The sequence below is a fragment of the Pantherophis guttatus genome, chromosome 12 (genome assembly GCF_059756535.1).
Source record: "Pantherophis guttatus breed Tessera chromosome 12, ASM5975653v1, whole genome shotgun sequence".
In the NCBI taxonomy this organism is placed as follows: Eukaryota; Metazoa; Chordata; class Lepidosauria; order Squamata; family Colubridae; genus Pantherophis; species Pantherophis guttatus.
In genome coordinates, this window is record NC_142074.1 from 5,989,702 (window position 1) to 6,006,834 (window position 17,133).

General features: G+C 43.5%; 1 protein-coding gene across 3 annotated transcripts in view; it reads left to right on the plus strand.

Annotated features, from left to right (window-relative positions):
- Positions 1 to 17,133, plus strand: part of ZC3H12B (zinc finger CCCH-type containing 12B) — an 81,762-nt gene that overhangs the window by 42,489 nt on the left and 22,140 nt on the right. Inside the window, exon 1 of one of the 3 annotated variants that reach the window (XM_034435078.3) lies at positions 11,632 to 12,275. The exons of the other annotated variants lie outside the window; for them this stretch is intronic. The gene's annotated coding sequence lies outside the window, so the exon portion shown is untranslated. Of the gene's footprint in view, positions 1 to 11,631; positions 12,276 to 17,133 lie in introns of those variants that run through there. 3 annotated transcript variants of the gene reach the window in all.

Here is a 17,133-nt window from a genome sequence, read left to right on the forward strand (position 1 = left end):
ACTCAATGTTTAAATTTCCTATAATCACCATAATATTTTGAAAGGTGGATTCATGTTCTTGCTGTTGATACTGTCCCCATGCCTATTGTGGCTCTAAGATAGATAATGCCTTGTTGATTTCCATGTATTTGATTCTTCATGTGCCACTGAAATAATGAGATCGACCTGTTTCAGTGGAATATTTGGTTCTGGTGTTTGATCCTTGCAGGAAAAGTTAAATGAGATTCCTTCCTTCTGATGAACTTTAGGAATTTTCTTTTCATTGCTGTTGTTTGGGAGTCAAATCTTGGTTTTCGAACTCATCATGAGAAAATGCTTGTCCATGTCTCTGAATGAACAAGAGGGCTTTGAAGCACCCTTTAATCTGTGCTGTTTGTAAATTAGATAGATTGGTGGGACCATTTCTTGATACAACTGCCTGAACTAGAATAGAATAGTGTATAGAATCATGATGATCAGCTGTTATGTCTTAACATTTTTTTAAAAAAACTGGAGTTTTTTTTAATTTTTGATTTTGTTATTTCATGGTGCATAATTGCCGGCAGGAGAGCCAGTTTGGTGTGGTGGTTAAGGCACCAGGCTAGAAACACGGAAGACCAGTTTTAGTCCTGTTTTAGGCTTAGAAGTCAGCTGGGTGACTCTTTTTCAACCCCAAGAAACAGCAAGGCAAAAAACTGCAAATATTTTTGATAAAACTGCAATGAGTACATCAGGCAGTTGTTATGAGCCCTCACTTGCTCTTAACTTGCAATAAATAAATAAATCATAGAAGACCTTTTTAAAAAGCTTGTATAGCAACTTCATTCAGCTATGTGACCAGAACTCAGACCACTCTAAAATACATGTTTTCTCTGAATTGCATTAGCAGCCCCACTAGTCAGTCGTGACTCTGCTGAAAAGCAATGTTTAGGTAAGGATGCCTGGTTGCTAAGCAACGGGCAGCAAAGGCTTAAACACTTAAAGCTGTAGTGCAGAGTTTTCACTTCAGATGATGGCATTTTTGCAGATTACAAATGAGAAGCTGGTAGTACTTGATGGTTTTCTCCTTGCTTTGTGTGTATCTGTGTCTGTATGTGTGTGTTATATTTACATCGTTATTGCTGTACTATAATGAAGTTTAAAATTTGGGGGGGTCCTTGATGCTCTCTGAGCTAGGTGGTGTTCTTGCAGATGTTTCATTACCAAACCAGGTAATATCAATTTAAAATTTTGAATTTTTACTACACCACATGACAAATTAGTATTATTTATAGATCTTTCTGCTCAGATAGCTTAAGAATCCAATCATAGTCTCCCATTGAATCCGACTGTAGTTTCAAACAGGAGAAAAAGGACATATTTTGTTTTAACAAGGTAATACATTTCTGGGTAATGTATTTTTTTCATGACTTTCTTTCTGTTCAGAACAGGAAAGATCTTTTCAGAACTTTTAGTCAGGAGAAAGTTACTGTTTTCAGCAAACAATCACAATGTTAGTCAAATTGATAATCTCTTCCTCATGTAGTAGTAACAACTTTTAATTTTTGATATTTGGATGTCAGCACTATTGATTGTGTCGCCAAAATATTATGATGTTGCATAAAAGAGAGGCATTAGCATGTATAGGAAAATTATGGTTAACACAAATGCAAAAATGTACACATACAAACTTCAAGGGGGGAAAAGTCCCTAATATGGGGAACTCCCCAGCCACTCCAATGACTAAGGAATACTGTCCCAAAGAGGACTGGTTGTGATTTCTCTCAAAATGTAAACCACCTTAGAATGATTAATGGCAATAAAAATCATATAGGATTATTTCCTCATACCCCTGTGTTTAGAGGCAGTGGTGATTTTCACATGAAAGTACCCCTCAGTCCTAGTGGTTTTTAAAGTAAAAATGACACAGCTAAATTTTCTTAATAGCTTTCAGAGTTGACAACTACTTAAAAAAAAAAGGAAATAGAAACTCCTGTGAGTCATGGAAGTGGGTGTGTTTCTGCAGAGAGCAGCTTTCATAACTCACCCAGTCCCTTAGCAGAGTCCAAAGAGTAGAAAACTGCTATACACACTATTTTTGTTGAGAACATATCATCTGTATTAGTGGTGTGGATGACAGGTAAGCCGCCTGCTTCCTCTAAAGAGAGTTGTGAGTATCTAGCCACAGTGCCTTTGGAGATCCATTTTTAAATTTGCTTTGTTGGCTTTTGAATTTTTTTTGGGGGGGGGATTTGTGACAGTTCTTTAGGTGGCTCTTCTTTATATTGTAAGGATAGGTGTAATCCCCCCCCCCCAATGATCTCATGAGATTTTAGGTCCATCAATGATAGAATGTGGTTAGAGATCTGAATGAAGCAGGAAAAAAGGATTTTGGAAAAATGTGTACATTTTAATGTTCTGAGGTTGATTTGAAGAAAGAAATTTCTGAAAAAAGTGTATACATTTGCCTCTGCTATGCCTTTTAGAAGAGTTTAAGTTGCAGCTGTGAAAGTAGTTTGCAACAAAGGCAAGGTGGTAGGAGAAAATATTTAACCTTTCATCTTTCAAAGATGTATTCCTCTGATGGTGCCAGTTGCTTTTATTCTAATGAGTACATTCGGTTGGGAAAACAGATACTATCAGAAAAGATATTCATGGGAAAAGAAAAGGTAAGTAACAGAATTAAGTGCCTCTTGTTAAAGTTGTTTTGCATTTTTCATTTTGTTAAGTTTTAAGGAGTTGCTTGTTCTGCATTTTAGGTTGTAGAACTCTTATAACAAATAAGGGCACATGCAAAGTTCACCAGTAAGAGCTTATAACTTTGACTAAATTGCTTATTTAAAAAAATGGCTGGGCAGGTGATACAATAATACCTATTCAGTAGATTCAAGATTCTTATCTCTGTGATATATTTCACACTCTGTGATATATGTCATACATAGTAATCTACACAGGTTCTCTTTTATTGCTTTTTTATCTGTTATGTTTTGTTGTTTTGTGCTTTCTATATTTCCTGGGCTTAGAATTGGGACTGCATGTTTTTAGACAGAATATTTTTATAGCCATATAAAAATAACACAATGCATACAATGCTCATTGATCTGCTGGTTTTACATTTTTCAATTAGGTCCTTCTTTTTGTAGGATACCTTTTATTTATAATTAGCTCCCTTGATATTCAAATAAGGTTCAGAAATGTCGCCAATAATACAGAGTTTCAAATATTAGGAGACTTGTGAAGTTTCTTTCTGTTCAAAATATACTTTCAGAGGATACTGAAAAGATAGGTTTACACAAATAGGGTTTTTGTTTTGCTTTTTTAAGGGAAGAAATTCAGTAATATTAAACAAAGGCAATAATTGGCAGACTTTTTTTTTGAAAAGTTTTTTTTTAAAATATGAAACATAAAATACATCTTTTTAGAGTAAAGATTTGATCCAATATAAAGTAAATACAATTACTCACATTCCCTCAACCAATTTTTTTCCAAATTTTATCCATTTACCTCTTTAAAAAAAAAGAAAAAAAGAAAAAGAAATCTTATTCTAAACATTTAGATTTTAAACATTCTACTATGTCACCCTAAATTCTAAACAATTATTTCCAAATAGACATCATTCCAAATCTTTGTCATTTCTAAGACCCATTACATCAAGTCTATATTGTACCTCTTTTAAATGGCAACTAGTATCCATAATCTTGACAAAGAATATTTTCCTCCTCTCTTAATTGTTTCTAAATCAATCAACATTTCCATCTAAAATGGACATTGCTTACCTGAATGTCCTTTCTCGGCGCGCTGATGGAGAATCCAAAGCATGGGTAATGTTCACGGTGAGTTTGTCAGAGACTGAGTGTGTATCACTTTAAATTTCTTGTCTTGGTCCCGCCTCCTCTGCTCGACTGATGTCAGTTTAGTTCACGAAGAAAGGGAAAGGCAGACTGTAGTCCAGAATCGGAGCCACCGGACCTGAATCCATTAGGACAGAGTGGGTTGGATTCTCCATCAGCGCGCTGAGAAAGGACATTCAGGTAAGCAATGTCCGTTCTCCAGCGCGCTGCTTTGAGAATCCAAAGCATGGGATGTACCCAAGCAAGTTCCTTAGGGGGGGGCTATCAGGCAGGTCCGGAGTAGGCAAGGAGGCAGCAACAGATTGTAATACTCGGCGACCAAAGGCAGCGTCGGCCGCTGCAAAAGAGTCTATCTTATAATGTCTAATGAATGGCGACAAGGTCGTCCAAGTGGCTGCTCTGCATATTTCAGAAACCGAGGCTTGGGTTGCCCACATGACTGACGTAGAAGCACTTCTAGTGGAATGAGGTAGGACTTTGCCCGGGAGGGGTCTCCCCGACACAGTATAGGCCTTGCATATGCAGGCTTTCAGCCATCTTCCAATAGTAGTGGAGGAAACCTTCTGGCCAAGAGACCCCGGAAGGAAGGAAACAAACAAGACCTCCGAACGACAGAAGGTCGAGGTTCGCTTGATGTAACGACGTAAGGCCCTCCATACGTCTAGGGTATGCCATTGGGTCTCCAGCGGGTGTCTTGCATCCGGGCAAAAATCCGGGAGGATTAGCTCCTGTTCGCGATGGAATACTGAATTGACTTTCAGCAGAAAGGAGGGGTCCATGCGGAGGACAACTTGATTATGGTGGAAGATGCACAAGTCGTCCTGTACGGACAGGGCCGCTAATTCTGAAATTCGCCTCGCCGAAGTTATTGTGACCAGGAATACGACTTTGAGAGTAAGGAGACGTAAATCAATCGACCCCAAGGGTTCGAAGGGAGAAGACGTAAGGGCCTGGAGAACAAGCAGGAGGTCCCAGGTAGGGTAACGACGAATGCTGGGAGGTCACAGGTTAGAGGCCCCCCTCAGGAAGGACCTAATCCGCGAGAAAGAGGAATGTCAAAGCCGTTGGAAAGGACCATGTCCAAGGCCGCCACGTGTCTGCGGAGCGTGATCACCGCGAGGCCCTTGTCGAAACCCGCGTGCAGGAACTCGAAGACGGCCACCGATGCTGAGGTGGGATCAGATATAAATATAAACGATATTGCAAAAATATAAAAAAGATGTTGAGACTCAAGGAAGAGAGCAGAGAAGAGCAACAAAGATGACTAGCTGGCGGCTAAAACATACGAAGAATGGTTGTAGGAATTGGGTGTGTCTAGTTTAAATGAAAAGAAGAACTAGGGGTGATATGATAGCAGTGTTCCAATATCTAAGGGGCTGCCACAAAGAAGAGGGGGTCAACCTATTCTCCAAAGCACTTGAAGGCAGGACAAGAAACAATGGATGGAAATTAGTCAAAGAGAGAAGCAACCCAGAACTAAGAAGAAATTCCCTGACAGTTAGAAAATCAACCAGTGGAACAGCTTGCTCTCAGAAGTTGTGGGTGCCCCAATACTGGAGGTTTTAAAGAGATTGGACAACCATTTGTCTGAAATGGAATAGGGCAGTGTTGGCGAACCTTTTCAGCACCAAGTGCCGAAACAGGAGTGCTCTGGGCAGCTGTTCTTCCAGTTTCCGGCATGCACATGCACACAGGCCACTTTGTCTTCCAGTTTCTGTGTGCACGAAGTCCAGCTGGCTGGTGCGCATGTGTGTGCGGGAAATCAGAACAGCAGCCGCCCGGTACACATGGTGTGCTGGGAAGATGATCTTCCGGTTTCCAGCGCATGCATTTGCACCGGCCAATTGGTCTTCATGCGCACATGCATGCCAGAAACCCAAACACCAGGTGGCCGTAGCGCATGCTGGAAATTGGAAGAGCATGCACGCACATGTGTGTCAGGAAGCTGCTCTTCTGATTTCCGGTGCTTCCGCTCATGTGAAGACCAGCTGGCCAGTGTGCCGGAACCCAGAAGAGCAACGGGCGACAGGTCGCATGCCCAGAAAGATGGCTCTATGTGCCACTTCTGGCACGTGTGCCATAGGTTCGCCATCACGGGTATAGGGTTTCCTGCCTGAGCTGGGGGCTGGACTAGAAGGTCCCTTCCAAGGTCCCTTCCAACTCTGTTATTCTGATTGTGAGAAACTATTGTACACTCCAATCTGTGTGTACATGCAGTGATATTATAGTTTGCATATGAAAATGTTGTCATAATCTATTTAACAATATTAGTTTTCCTGAATCGCTGCTCCGACAATCCACGCATGGGTATTTCACTTCTACTTGTTAGAGACTGAGTGCAAAGATTTTTCCTCCATTGCTTTGACTACACCCGCTGTCTCCTGTCTCCCAGTCTTTTCACTCAGTCTAGTTGTAGAGACTTGAGTTGCCTTTCTCTGACACCAGAGACTTGTTTTTTTACCAATTTATTTCTATTTTCATATTTTCTGGTTTTCTTAGTACTGTTGGACTTTGCTTTATTCGAAATAGAATCTATTTCGTCTGGAGGTTTGCCTCTCCTCCTTAGCTGCTGGCGGCCTCTTTTTGCGTTCCTGGGGCTCCAGGTTGCTGATGGCCGCCCACGGATTGTTTTCTTTGCAGCTTTTGTCAGAGTGCCGTCCGTCCGGGCTCCTCCGACATTTGGATCGCTGCCGGTGGAAGAGCTGGTTCCCGGCTTGCCTGCATAACCACCACCACTATCACAGCTCCTTTGAAGTCAGGGCGGCATCGGAGTCACTGCCTGGGATCGGAGCATACTCCGCAACTGGGAAGTCGGCTTCGCGGTGCTGGGAGGGCTTGTTCTTGCCTTCGCGCTATTTTCTGGTTGTCTGGCAGGTTGCAGCGCTGCTTAAGAGAGATCTACCGCTCAGACTGCCATTTTATTTGTTTCAGCCGCAGTGGCGCTGAGGGGAAGTTGCCTACTCGCGTCTGCCATTTTGTTACCGTTCGGCCGCAGGGGTGATTTTGGAGGTTTTCTGCCTCACGCCTTAGTTCTGCCTGCCTTGGCTCTGGGACTTTTTGAAATTAAAGCCGAGCCAGTGAGCGAAGCGCTGTTTTTTTTGGGGGGGGGAGGGTTGGCTCCTCTTACACTGTCTTCCCTCCTTGTGGGCCTGGACTGAAATCGCCTCACAGTTTCTACTACCATCGATCGTGGGAGCAGCACCAGCCGTCAAGGACAGGTTTTCCAGTTGTGCAAAAGGCGATTCTGAAGTTTTCCCTTCTATTAAGACTTTGCGCTTAGAAGGGGGTGTAAGGATTGCATCATTAGTTCCCTTGGGATTATTGCAGCTCCTTTATTTCCCTGAGTTGCCATCTTGGTTAAAAAAGTTGCTAGGGGTATTAGTAATGGCTGATTCTGCTCTGTCTTCGGACATGGAGTATAAGGGTAGTCCAACTAGGATGGAGGCGACTACATCTAAAGCTTCTGCTTCCAAGCATTCTGGTTCCAGACACTCTAAAAAGGGATCCAGAAGCAAGTCACGTACACTGCAGGCCTCTCCATCTGCACCCTTAAAAGGGGCTACTGTGGTTGATAGAGATGCCAATAGACGGCATAAGGCATTAGAATGACAATTTGACAAGGCCCAACGTGAGGCACAAGCTGTTCGTCAATGTAGTGACTCTGCTGCCATTATTGACTTGCCTGATATAGAAATATCTACTCCTTTGCCATCTGGAGTGGCCAAAGAGATGAGAGCCGCCCCAGTGGCTGACCTGACCATGTCATGCCATTTTTTGAGGTTTCCCATATAGGGCCCGTAGTTACTCCCTCCGTGCAAACGCAGGGAGAATCTTTCTCTTCTGCAATTAACCGTAGAGCCCCGGAGGTACATTTACCCCGACTGCAGCGGGACAATGTGCTGGTCTAGCTCTGGACCTTCAAATTATGGTTTCAGAGGCAATTTCCCACATCTTTGTGGCTGGAATTCAACAAGTTGCATACTTGGCCCCGACCAGCACTGCTGTTAAACCATAGGTGCAAGCAGCTACCTGGGACACTTCAGGGTCGCCTTCAGCACAGGAATCCATTCATAGTGAGGGCTCTTTACAAGACGAGGAATATTTAGGAGAATCTGATCTTTTTGAAGATGGGATGGCACCGGACCTGCCGGCTTTTCCAGGTCTGTTTCGACCATCACTTTTCAAATCTCTGTTACATAAAGGGAAAGTGACAACTAATATGGGGATAGTGACGGCCCCTGTTTCCCAGGCCACGGATACCTCCGGTCCACATGAAAATTTATTCAGAATGACCAAGCCGGAACATGACTGTGTCCCTTGCCCAGATTTATTTACTGAAGTTATCCAATGGCCATGGGATCAACTGGGATCCTTGGCTGGTCCTAGTGGCCATGATAAGAAACTTTATTGCTCAGCCCCTGAGTTGGATGTGTTATTGCAATTACCTGCTGTAGACGCACCCGTCACTAGCCTCACTTTGTCATTTCCAATGATATCGGGGAGAGACTCAAGATGGAGGACAGGAGAGCTGAAATGTCTTTTCGGAAATCCCACCAGGCGGCTGCTTGGGCCATCAGTGCTGCAACATCAGCCTCCTTTTTTAAGAGAGCGTCCTTAATTTGGCTTCACCAATTACAAGAAAGAATTTCCCCTGATGAAGCTCGAGTTCACCAGGACATTAATAAACTGGGGGCCGCCACCCAGTATTTGGTGGACGCTTCATTGAATGCACCAAAGTTTGCCTCCCGTGCCCTGGTTTCTGCGGTCACATCTCGTAGACTGTTGTGGCTCCGCCATTAGAGGGCGGACATGAAATCATAATGGAAGCTCGCGTTGGCTCCGTATAAGGGGTCTTCCCTCTTCGGTGTGGCATTGGATTCGATATTGATTGAGGGACGGGATAAGAAGAAGGTTCTCCCTTCATCGTGTAGGTGATCAGATTGCCGGTACACACCTTATTCACAGAGGCAGCCCTTTCGATCTGATTCTGGACCCGGGGGGGGTTCCTATTTCCAACTATCATCTTTCCAGGGGTCTTCCCAATATTCAGACCAGTCAGCATTTAGAGATCGTGCTCGACGTCAGCCACAGTCCAGACGACCCTTTTGTGGCAGAGGCTCCCATCCCTTCCGCCGTGGTAAGTGACTCTCTGCCTCCCGTCCCCATAGGCAGTCGGCTCCAACACTTTCATCGTCTATAGGAGGTCTCCACGTCAGATGCCTGGATTCTACGCACCATCCGCTTCGGCTTCACTCTGGAATTCCACTCAAGCCCTCCGAACTGTTACATTCAGTGTCTGGTACCGTTTCATTCAGTAAAATCATGGATCTCGAGATTCAACATCTTTTGGACATCGAGGCAATCGAACCGGTACCAAAGGACCAGGAACGGGCTGGGTTTTATTCCATCCTGTTTCTGGTACCCAAAAGTTCGGGGGGCTGGAGGGGGATATTGAATCTCAAGCAGCTGAATCTTTATGTCTTATACAGGTGCTTCAAAATGCACTCCCTCAGATCAATATTGGGGTGCATACGAGAGGGAGATCTGCTACAGTCTGTGGACCTCAAGGAAGCATATCTACATGTGCCGATCCATCCGATGCACCAGCGGTATCTCCACTTTGCATATGCCAACCATCACTATCAGTACTGAGCCATGCCCTTTGGCCTTTCATCGGGCCCACGAATGTTCACCAAATTATTGGCGGCTGTAGCAGCCTCGGTCCACATGGTTCTGGTACGTATGGTAGCCTACTGGACGACATCTTGATCCTATCGTCTTCTCTGGTACAGGCAGCACACGACAGCGCGATGATGATTCGCACACTTCAGAGTCATGGCTTCACACTCAATGTGGAAAAGAGTCATCTACAGCCGTCAACACACATACTCCCATCTGGGGCAGTGATCGACTCTGTCAAGGGCCAGGTTTATCTGTCATCTGATCGCCAAGTCAGTATCAAGGACTTGGTGGTGCAAATATTGTCACAACAGACTCTTCCATTAATTCTTCTATCCCAATTGCTAGGAAAGATGATTTCCTGTATTGCAATCATAACCTGGGCACCGTGACACACCCATCCGCTTCAGTGGTTTCTTCTGCCATTTCAACGACAGGGACGCAGCAACTCCAGGACCAAGGTAGCGGTACCACCTCGTGTTCGTCTCTCCCTCCGCTAGTGGACATTGTTGGCTCTTCAAGCTGGGTGCATGTTCCGTGAACCAGAACATGTCACATTAATGTCGGATGCGAGCCTCTACGGTTGGGGGGCTCATCTACACTGTCAACTGGCTCAGGGCCAATGGACCCAAGCGGAAAGGACAAACAGTATAAATTGGCTGGAGTTGCGGGCAGTTTGCCTTGCCTTCCGTCATTTTTGGGACAAGGTCTCGGCTCGCCACATTCTCATTTTGACAGACAACATGGCCACGAAGGCCCATATAAATCAACAAGGGGGCACGCTTTCCAAGTCGCTGATGGACGAGGCGGAGCTCGTCTGGGCTCCAATGTGCTGGGCCGAGAGACATACTCTCTCACTGAAAGTGGAGCATATCTTCAGCTTGACCAATCTTCGAGCGGACTGGCTGAGCAGGGCTCGAATAGACCCCTCAGAGTGGAAGCTCCATCCTCATCTATTTTTCGAGCTGACGCACAGGTTCAGCACGCCTTTAGTCAATCTCTTCGCCACTCCCGAAAATGCGCAGCTTCCAAGGTTTTTCTCACAGTTTCCAACCACCGGTGCGGAGGGTTGCAGTGCTCTCCGCTGTCCTTGGCCTCGGGGACTGCTTTATGTGTTCCCTCCAATTTCGCTAATTACGAGGGTCCTACAGAAACTGCTAGCCGAACGGGCGGAAGTTCTCATGGTTGTGCCTCATTGGCCTCGCAGGGCCTATTTCGCTGACTTGGTAGGTCTGTCTGTCTCACGTCCTTGGAGAATTCCTCAGGACAGGATTTCTCTCAGTCAGAGGCTCCAGTTGACCGTCTGGCACTTGAGAAGAACCTCCTGAGGAAGGACAACCTCTCTGGAAAAGTCATCTCCACCATTCAGGCATCCAGGTGCACCTCGACAGAATGGATCTACAATGCATCTTGGAAAGCCTTTTGTCTGTGGTGCTCTACCCGACACATCGATCCAACATCAGCAACGGTGCCGGATGTTCTCGAGTTTTTGCAGGCGGGCCTGGATAAAGGACTGGCACCCACTACTCTCGGTCACCAGGTTGCAGCTTTGGCCACAGTTCTTGCCAGTGAATCTCACCAGTCTCTTTCTCATCATCCGCGGATTCGTTCCTTTCTCCAAGGGGCTACCAACCTTCGACCACCTGTTGTGCATCACTATCCAACGTGGGATCTGCCCTTGGTTCTCCAGGCATTGACAGTTTCCCCATTTGAGTCACTAGGTTCCAACAGTCTCTGCTTCTTGTCCTTAAAGATTGCCTTTCTCCTTGCAGTGACATCCACAAGAAGATTTCCGAACTAGTTGCTCTCTCCATTAGGAAAGATCTCTGCATTTTTCACTCCAACCGTGTGGTCCTTCGCCTGGATCCAGCCTTTGTTCCCAAAGTTAATTCCCACTTTCATTGGGCTCAAGAGCTCATTCTCCCGAACTTCTGTCTTGACCCTCGCCACCCACTGGAAAAATGATGGCATATTTTAGATGTCCGCAGGGCCCTCAGACGATATATTAGGCGGACACCTTCGTTTAGACAGACGGAGGCTTTGTTCGTCTCTTTTCATCCTGCTTCTATGGGGCAAAAAGTTTTTCAGCTACAGTGGGCAGGGCTCAAGGCTTATATTTCCAAAGCCTATGAACTCAAGGGCAGACCCTTGCCAGGTAGAGTCTTAGCCCATTCTACTCGCAGCGCTGCCACCTCTGCCGCTTGGGCTACCCAGGCATCTATAGACAATATTTGTAGGGTGGCCACTTGGTCGTCATTATCCTCCTTTATAAGATATTACAGGTTGGACGCCTGTGCTTCGGCCGAGGTGTCATTTGGTAGAAGGGTTTTGCAATCTGTAATCACCACCCACGGCCAGGGGATTGATCAGGCCCCCGCCCAGGGTTCTTAGGCTTGGGTATTTCCCATGCGTGAATTGTCGGAGCAGCGATTCAGGAAAACGGACATTGGCTTACCTGAACGTCCTTTTTCTGATCGCTGTGATGACAATCCAACCCGCCCGTTGGCCTTCCCATATCCTGGCTGGGGTTGGGGTTTTTCTTTCTGATTTTTCCTCTGCAGGTTTCCTGTGGGCTGTGCCTTCATACACGGGCCTACCGGGAGAGGTGTTCCTTGGTTGTACCTTTCTGCTTACCTACTGACTACACCTTCGTGAAAAGACTGAAGGAAGGAGCCAGGGGATGTGGTCAAAGCAACGGAGGAAAAATCTTTGCACTCAGTCTCTAACAAGTAGTAGTGAAATACATGCTTGGATTGTCGTCGCAGTGATCAGAAAAGGGACGTTCAGGTAAGCCAACGTCCGTTTTAATTTACAGGAAGATGCCAAGAATCAGAGCACTAACCAGATCAAACCACTCCCACAGTGACCTCCTATATATTTGTATATATGTTGTTGGAAACCTTCATTGCCTGTTCAGTTACATTTTTCACTCTGCTAGAGAGATTTGGAAGTGACTTTGAACTGCACAAGCACAGTTCCTTTCTGCTTTTCACTAAAAGAGACACACCTTTTTTCAAGCCTTAGAAAAGATGTGACCTTTTCAACCAATTGCAGAACTGTGTTATGTTTTCAAACTCTGAATAATTTTTGAAGCATATATAACCCTTCTGTCCATGCCTAAGGTCCAGGATGCATTTTTCTTAAACAGATTTTATCCTGTGCTTCAAAGATTTGTTTCCCTTTTTTCAAATAGCATTTTATTTTATTTTATGTTGTCTATTTTTTAGTAAGTTAGAAATAGAGGAACCTCTGCGAAAGAAAACACAAATATGCCAATGAATTGGGACACTTAATATTAGAACATCCTCAAGTGGATACTTGTCCAATATTTAACAGAAAAACTTCCAAAAAGCAACGGTGATTAATCTTTGTGGGGCCAGATGGGAAACAACCCTTAATGCTGCTTCTCTGTAATTTAGAACTTCAGACCCAAATAGTCATGTTTTAGTTTCATTAACCTCATTAGAAATAGCAGCTGCTAAATTATGTCCCAGTAACTCAAATGAAATTTTAGCATGCCTGATTTTCTTTGGATTTGTGACAGTATTTATAGAATCATAGGACTGAAAAGGACCTTAGAGGTCTTCTAGTCCAATCCCTTCCCAAGGTAGGAATCCTTATATCATCCCAGACAAATGGAAGTCCATCTTTTCTTGAAAACCTCCAGTAATGGAGTACCAAGAGGCAAGCTTTTCCATTGATTAATTGCTCTCACATTCAGCAAATTCCTCCTTAGTTCCAAGTTGGATCTCCCTCTGACCAAACTTCATCCATTGCTTCTTGTCCTGCCCTCAGGTACTTTAGGGAACAAATTGACCCAGTCCTTCAGGTATTGGAAGACTACTATCCTGTCATTCCTAATTCCTCTTTGTTAGGCTAAACATACTTAGTTCCCTTCCCTTGAATGAGGGGCTTCCGGTTAGGACCTTTGTGGCTCCTTGAGTGTTTAAGGTTGCCGACCCCTGCCTTAGCTATTCATCGTTATGGTTTACCCCTTATATTTGATGTTCTTTTCTGTTCTCTTTCTATGGTCTCAGCATGTTGTTGTTTTTTTTTTTTGGTATTGTGGTGACCAGAACTGGACAAAATATTCCATGTGTGGCTTCATCAATGCAGTATGCAGCAGTACTGTACTATCACTTACTGTGATCTTGATGCTATCTCTTTGTTGATGTAGCCTAGGACTGCATTGGCTTTTTTGGCAGCTGTAGCACACTGCTGTCTCATACTTAAGTGGTGGTCTACTAGGACATCTAGATCCCTCTCACATGTACTACTGTTGGGTCAGGTACTGTCTATTCTATACCTGTGCACTTGGTTTTTCCTGCCTAAATGCAGGATCTTACTTTTCTCATCATTGATATAATGATCAGTCATATAATGGATATGGTGCAATACTCAAGTATGTAAAGATCTTTCTGAATTTGAATCTATGTTCCAAGGTGTTAGCAATTGCCCCCATCTTGGTGTCATTTGCAAACTTGATGATCTCTCCTTCTATCCCCTCATCTATTCTAGATCACTTATTAAGAAGTTGAAGTGTACTGGCCCCAATACAGAATCTTGAGGTACCCCACTGCATTCTTTCCTTCATGTAGAGATAGTTCCAGTACAAACCACACGCTGATCCAACTGGTGGTGGTATTATCTATCCCACATTGTTCTATCTTACCAAGAAGCAGGCTGTCATTTACTTTGTCAAATGCCTTACTGAAATCCAAGTATACTATATCCATAGTGTTTCCTTGATCCATTAATTTAGTCACTTTCTTGAATAAGGTAATAAGATTTGTTTGGCATGATCTGCTTTTAACAAATCCATACTGGCTTTCTGTAATCATCTTGTCCTTTTCTAGATTCTCAGAAATTTGCTGCTTGATTAACTTTTCCAGGATTTCCCCAGGTATTAATGTCAAGCTGATTGGTATGTAGTTTCATGGGTCCCCTTTTTTTGAAGTTTGGAATCACATCAGCTCTTTTTCAGTTCTCTGGCAGATCCCTTTTGCTCCAGGAGCTCTGAAAGATTCAACATGGCTGGCTGAGGAATTCTGGGAGTTGAAGTTCACAAGTCTTAAAGCTCTCTATCTTCTTTCAGGCTGTCTGAGATTTGCTGAACTCACTCTGTACTAGATACTTCAGTGGCAACACATAGTTGATAAAGACAACCCCTAAAAACAAGAAGACAGGAAAGTGGAGAACCTGCAACCCAAAGTGCATGGGATTACACCCCCAACCTCAAAATCGAGCCTTGTTCTTTAGTCTTTATCAAGATTTCTGTCCTTTGAGCAAACTGCTAGCTTGGCTTCCCACAGTGTAGGAAACTTAGGCAGAGGAGCCACAATGAGCCAAAGACATTGCCTAGACAATGAGCCAAAGACATTGGCAGAATATATCTTGATGATCTGCAAAACAGCAGTGGATTGGCTCATCCTGAAAGACCTAGACTAGTGAATGTGATTAAGTTTTCTGCAAAGAGAAGGAATCTTACCAATGACAACCTTCAACCTCAATGTCAGGCTTACCAATGGGCCTTAAGAAAGGACTACAACCAACAGACAACTTTGAGTCTTCTCTTTGGTCCCTTGTTGGGAAGCAATAATCATTCTCTCTACTCATCCTCATATCAAGAGGTTCTTCAGAGGGTCTGCATACTAAGACCATCTAGTATCCACTAATACCCATCATGGGATGATGCCCTAACCCAAATCCATGCTCAAAACCTTGCATGAGTCAGCCTCAAAGCATCTGGCATGGAAAGTGGTGTTCCTGATGGCTGTAAGCTATGCCAGGCAGGTATCTCAGATAAGGGTGCTCTCTGCCAAGATTTTTGCATCCATGGTAGAAATCACAAAGCAAATCTTTGCATCTAAGTTGAGTTTGGCCTCCCACCAAATTCAATAATAATTTATTCAATCATAATTTGTTTCAATTTAGAATCATAATTTTAAAACTGAGTTAGAATATTTGAAATATTGAATAGTACTCCCAATCTCCTAGATTCCTTCCAGCAGCCCTGCCATAGAGGTGTAAGGCCTCATTGTTCATGATCTCCAGGTGAGTCAAGGCCTGCCTCAAACTAGCCTATGAGGCCCAAAATAAGCCTGCTTCACAATGAAATGTAGCACATTCCATTCGAAAGGTATACCTTCCTCACCCCCAGGAGACAGGCAGCCAATAGAAATCTTTTCAGAACACACTGCTTTCTGGACTTCTGAAAAGGATGTGTTGAATGAAGGCACATACAGCTGCTTTTGGCTGTGTTGTTGGAGAATTCTGGACATTTCTGAATTTTGGAGGATGAGCAAGATTGCTATGTAGAATGCAGAAATATGTCAAGTCAAAATTCAGACTTTATGTCTTGAATAAAAAAGGTGTAATTGTAGTTGGGATTGCTAATGCAATCATGGACAATCTAAAATTATAAGTTTGGTCGCGTGTTGACTGAGCAAGCTTTGTTTTTAGAAGTTCAAAAACAAATACTAGTATTTTTCAAAATATCTTTAGCAGTCTCTTCACTGTTTTTCAAAAGTAAAGGATTATTTTTATTGATTATTTTCAAATTAGGCAGGAGTTCTCTGTTTATAAAATATAATCTGATGTGCCTTTAGTCCTAGGTTATACTGTATTTAAGTGATCTTTTTTCGACTCAGTCCAAGTTCATGCTATTTCCAGACCACTGGCAACTCAGGTTGTTTATAAGGACATGTTCTGAAACTGTCTGGGAATGTGGAAGATTTTTCCTCACCTTATTTTTAACTTTTCCCCCTTAAGTGTTTGTTCCATTTTTTTTAATCCTTGAAGTATTCCTCTGTTTTCTGCTGCTGAAGATCTGAGCTCCAAATTCCTCCAATTCTTGACAGTGACTTCCATAGCTAGGCATTGATGTTAATGTGCAGCAAAATAAGCCTTAATAATTGGGAAAAACAAAAGAATCCCAAATTTCTCAGTTTGGAGGGGGGGGGGGATAGTTGATTTATGCTTCAAACTGGTTTGCACTTACCTGTCAGTAAATCAGTTTTGATCTTTTAATTGCTAGTAAAACATCTGTAGTTACTTTTTTTTTTTTAACTAAATTTCAGTGCTGAAATGTTAACTTTCTGTTGATCTGTGTTAGAATGAGGATTTCCAACGCTGGTGTCTTTCCCTCCACCCCTTAAAGTGAAGGGGAAAAAAAGGCCGGAAGAGAGACCATTCCTTTCTGTAACTCATATGGAAATTCTAAGCTGAGAATTCCCCTTGATTTGCATAGCTGGGCTAGAGTGCAAGACAAGGGCTAGGCAAGACAAGGACTTTACTTTTAGTTTTCGGTTTCAGAAAGCACGTGGGCTATCATAATTTTAAAGTGAGCAGACTTCACATTGCAAAATAATTCCCAGGTTGCAAAACAGATGTCAGTAAACATACCAGTTTCCTTATTTTTCTTGGGGGGGAGGGGGGGAAATACCTAAATCATTGTAATAGCAGTTCCTTTCTAATGAAGTTTCCCAAAAGACCGAGTTCAGGTCATATATGGAGATTCGTGGTGAAGCCTTCTGTTTCTACTTAACATTTCAATCTTCCAGAATACTGTTTAGCAGACCTCAAAATTGACAGTTTGGGAAAAGTGGATTTTTAAAAAGTGTGCTATGGGGTGAGAGATTGCTGA